The sequence below is a fragment of the Lactuca saligna genome, chromosome 1 (genome assembly GCF_052625555.1).
Source record: "Lactuca saligna cultivar CGN05327 chromosome 1, ASM5262555v1, whole genome shotgun sequence".
Lineage (NCBI taxonomy): Eukaryota > Viridiplantae > Streptophyta > Magnoliopsida > Asterales > Asteraceae > Lactuca > Lactuca saligna.
In genome coordinates, this window is record NC_136417.1 from 145,560,991 (window position 1) to 145,566,474 (window position 5,484).

Consider the following 5,484-nt stretch of genomic DNA (forward strand, 5'->3'; position numbering starts at 1 on the left):
ATAAAGTTTTATCAAAATAATCTAGTATTAGAAATCTGAAGTTTGGTAAGAAAGTCAGCTGATTTCTGAGTACATGTCAAAGCTAGTGGGAGCATAAGTGTTATGCTAATAATCATCATGTTAGTGGGAGCATGATAATTATGATAAAGATTGCAAGTTAGCAATGTTAATTATAGAAAACAAAAGGTTTCAATTGGGAAAGAGTTGTTTTGCTATAATTAAGGGAGAGGAAATTATACTTCATCTCAAATCTATAAGCTTAGATCGTGAGGTTTTAATCATTTAGTCGAGGAAATATATATGAATTTCATGTTGGAATGGCTCAGCATAAGGAAATTCTGTATATGGGTCCATTATTTGTGTTCTTAAATTCGATTATGATTACAGCACCCCTTTTCATAATCTGAATTATGAGAACTTGGCAAATAGAAATGGAAATGTTATAGCAAAAGACTGGTTTAGTCTTTATGTGAGACATCATGAATCGTGTCCCATATGCTTCGGATATAGGATCGATTACATGTGCTATATTCATCCTTTCTAAAAGTTTCCAAATGCCTGGGGCAATAAGAAGGGAAAAGGTTTAGAACTGGATATGACTAAAGGATTAAACAATTGTCGAGGACAATCTAAGGTTTACCAAATATTGGTTGCTCAAGGACAATTGGAAGTATAGTGATAATTCTGGAAGGACCATATTGACATAATCTGTAAGGAGGCAACTCTGTTCAGAAGTGATAGTCAAAATGAATCTGGAAATGTTTCAAAGTCAGAAATTTCAATCTATGTAAGATTAAGGAAACTTAATGCAAGAAGGATGTTTCCAAGGAATTGATCTCCTTTGGAATACTCTGTAATGATTGTTGCCAAGTCTTTGTGAATTTGTGCATAATCGTTACAAGAGGATCAATGCATATAAGTTTAGAATCTAACAAATTTCAGTAAATGGCATGAATTTGGAATTCTTGCATTTGCAGTAAGGATTTGAGAGTGTGAAAAGAGAATCATTAAAGTTATGTTCAATTGATCTAGTTCAAAAAGTAAAGATCATAGACAAACATAGTATGCATACTTGGTGTATGGCATGACTAGTGTTTAGAAAACATAGTGTACATGCTTGGAGCATGGGACAACTATTGTTTTAAATTCAAGAAGAAAGTTGATAGCTGAAACAGTATACAATGAATAATGTGTAATCATATGGTGATAAATAAAAGGTGTTTTATTTATGTTCATAGGTTTTGATACCATATTGGATTCAATTATTATTGTGTTTCATTTTGCATGTTTTGACTTCCCGAATAAACTAGGTTATTCTTCCGGAATGACTAAGTTATTCAAACCATCCACAGTCAGTCATATGTTGGAAGTAGATATGAATTAAGACTGTTATGAGTTGGCTTGTAGAGGTCTAAGGTGTTGGACAAAGGGCTACAACACTCATGAGTGCTCATAAGTTCTGAGTATTGGATTCAACCCGCGCTCATTGGAATCACTTCATGGATTTTATCATGAGTGATCATGAGATGATAATATCTTCTATTCTTCAAACTTAGAGATATGAGTTGATAGTACATTGATTGCATGAAAACGCATTGGTAACTCGATGTTATAAAACGTGTCTTTGTGTATGATTCAACAAGTAGTAGAACAAGCCATATGAGTCGAAGTTTATCCATTCCTTTTACCTTCAGGATAAAAGCGATATCTGTGGGCCCCTCGATGATTTGATGATGACAAATGGAAGTGCTCGGCCAGGCCAGGACTGATTTGATTTGTTCAATTAGTCAGTCGAATCGGAAATCGGGAAACAACAAATGGACATAGAGAATGATTATAATCCATGTCTTAGTCCATATGATATCTAGAATGGAGGAATATATGATCCCTTATCTAATGGACAAGTCATTGACAAAGGTCAGAGTTTATCGACAAGGTCAGAGTTCGACAGAAGCTTTTGAGAGCTACGATTGCCAGTTGGTTCCTGAAGTCATACGCAATAATAGTTTTAGACTTATCCAAGTGGGAGACTGTTGGATTAATGTCTAAGTCCATAACTATAATTGGTAAGACTTGACCCGACTCGGCATGGTCCATTTGGGTTGCATGGCATCATGCACTTGGATAGACTATAATAAGAGAAATAAGACACTTATGGTTATTAATATATTATAAGTTCTAGTATATTAATAATAAGAATAATGAGATTATTTAATTAGTATTGATCAAGAATTAATCTAGGATTAATTAAGTGATCAAAAGAAGACTAATTAAATATATGGGTTGATTGTGTAAATCATCCATACTTGTACAGTGGGCTAATGCTCCATGGATAATCAAGTTGGGCTAAAACCCATAGGATGGTCCATGGTGTATTTGAACCCATGGATCCAAGGAAATGGAAAGTCATGACAATTAGGGTTTACCCTAATTGTAACACTATATAAAGATCTTATTCTTGACAAAATCGGCGACTAGTATCATTCTAGAGAGGGCTAACCGATTTCAAGAAGTGTAGAATTCTCTCTAAGTTATTCCAAGTGCTTATGGTGTTGTGTGAACCATTTGAGCTGTCGCACTTGGGGCACTAGGCACTCAAGCTTCATGAAGACAAGCACAAACAAAAGGTATGTTATTCTAACTTGTGTTATTCAAAGTTTAGTATGCTAGAATAGAACAATACCTTGGAAAGTTGATATTTGCATGTATAATAGAGAAAACATAGATCCAAGGTATTTAGGGTTGCATGTACACTTAGGAGTGTTAGAATGCTCAAAACCCAACAAGAACGACACACCCGGTTCATCAGGTCCATGAACATTATCGGTACGTTGGTTAGACCAAAGGTCATCACTACAAACTCGTAGTAACCATATCGAGTCCTGAATGCTGTCTTGGGAACATCACTCTCATGAACTCGTAGCTGATGGTACCCTGATCTAAGGTCTATTTTTGAGAAGTAACTGGCTCCCTGAATTTGATCGAAAAGGTCATCTATTCGAGGAAGAGGGTAACGGTTTTTGACGGTCAGCTTGTTCAATTCACGATAATCGATACACATTCGAAAGGATCCATCCTTCTTTTTCACGAATAACACCGGGGCTCCCCACGGTGAGGAACTCGATCTGATGAATCCTTTGCTGAGTAGCTCATTGAGTTGGATGGATAATTCTTGCATTTCCGTTGGCGCTAAGCGATATGGAGACTTGGCTACAAGGTTAGCTCCATGAATTAAGTCGATGTGAAACTCGACTTGGCGCTCGGGAGGAATTCCCGGGAGCTCTTCGGGAAAGACATCAGAAAAATTGCAGACTTTGGGAATGCTCTCGAGGTCCTTAACTTCCTGTTTCTCGTTTATCACAGGGGCTAGGAATGCATGGAACCACTTTCGTATAAGTTTATGGGCTTTGATGCACGAGATAATACAAAAGTTAGAGCTAAGTTTATCATCATAGATCATGAGGGTTTCACCAGAGGGGAGGTTGAGATGGATAGCTTTTTCGTAACAAAGGATATCAGCATGATTGGGGCTCAGCCAATCCATGCCAATGATAACATCGAAGCTTTTTATAGAGACTGACATGAGGTCGATAGGGAAAGAATGGTCATTGAGGGTAAGGGTGGAGCTTATGAATATATTGTTAGCTTTCTCTTTCTCGCCGTTAGCCATCTCGATGGTAAATGTTTCGGTTAGTGGTTGAGGATTATGTTTAAGAAGATGTTTGAATGAATGGCTAACAAAACTTATTTCCGCACCATAATCGAAAAGGATGCATGCATAAGAGTTGTCGAGAAGGAACGTACCCGTGACAACGGTGGGATCGGCGACTGCCTCCTCGCATCCCGTCGTCAGTATTCTCCCTGCGCCACCAGCTGTTGTTGCCTTGGGGCAGTTTCTCTTGTAGTGCCCGACTTCTCCACAAAATATAACAGGCTTGACCGACGCCTGCTCCAGATGTTTGATTGCTTGGTTGAGCTGGTGCCTTGCGAACTCGAATCGTATGCCCCTTTTTACCACAGTTAGAGCACAACAGTTCACGACATGGGCCGGGATTATGGTGGTAGTTACACTTGTCGCATCGAGGAAGGGTACCATCATATCTACAGGTAGGTTCTTGAGTGGCAGGAGTAACGACAGGGATAGTAGCATCGTGGATTGCCACTGTTTGCTGCTTCTTTGAGGCTTCCTACGAAGAGTGGCCCTTCTTTTGTTTCCAGAATTTTCTTTTCTCACCACTCCCTTTAGCTGATTTAGGAGCGGTGGTCACTTCATCGAGATCAACTCCATGATCGATCAGAGTCTGCGCCAGGCACTTAGCGTTGTCGAAGGTGTTTGGCCTAGCAGCCAAGACATTTCCTTTGGTTGGCTGGGTCAGCCCAAAAATGTATCTCTCAATCTTTTTGCTTTCTGGGGTGACCATTCCCGGGCAAAGGAGTGCTATGTCTTCAAACCTAGAAGTGTAGGCAGCAACATCGGAACCCTTCTTCTTTAGGTTCCATAGTCCGTGCTGCAGTTTCTACATTTCACCCCGAGGGCAGTACTCAGCAAGCATGAGCTCTTTCAAGGTCTTCCAACCCATAGCATTTGCCACTGGTAGGTTTAGGGATTTGACACGACCATTCCACCAGGTCAGTGCCCTGTTGGCGAAGGTGCAAGCGGCGAATTTTACTTTGTCGACCTCAAAACAGGAACAGATTTCGAAAATGGACTCGATCTTTTTGAACCATCGTCTCAGGGCAATAACGCCTCCAGTACCATCGAAGGATGTGGTTTTTGCGTTCATGAAGTCCTTATACCTTCCTGATTTTGGGGATGGGTACCACTTCCTGGCCCGCCAGAGCCACCAGGATTCATCTGTGACATCGCGTCAGCGACAGCAGCAGTAACGACTGCTTGAAACATAGCGGGATCAAAGTGAGGAGGTGGTGGAGGAGGATTGTTGTTCTTTGAGCTGGGTCTTTTCTTTGGAGGTATCTCGTTCTAAAATCATCAGGAAGGAGAGGATGGTAAGTCCACTGAATTGAATTAGAAGATACGAAACAAGATGTATCTCTAACAGGAAAGAGTTATTAAAGCAAGTAAACTATTACTAAGGAAAGAATGAGTAGCAACACTTGGAATGAATTTCTACAACGCATTCAGCTCTGTCTAAAATATTCCTATAGTATTTGATGTTAAGGTTTTGTTCTATCGATAACTTTTGGTAGGATGAATTTGATAAGTTTTAGACCTGTTGCAACCCCACAGTCACTCCCAAGCACATGTTGGTCATGCCTTGAATGAATATAGTTGATCAAGCTATATTGACCATAGACATGATTACATAACTGCCCAGGTTTAACCACAGTGTTCAACATCCAAATACTTTTGTTTGGTTCTTTTCATGATACTGATTTTTGGTATGTAGGTATACTTGTATACTTGGAGTAAAAATACTTATATTTTTAAAGTATACTTTTAGTTTAGAGCACTTCGGCCCGTTA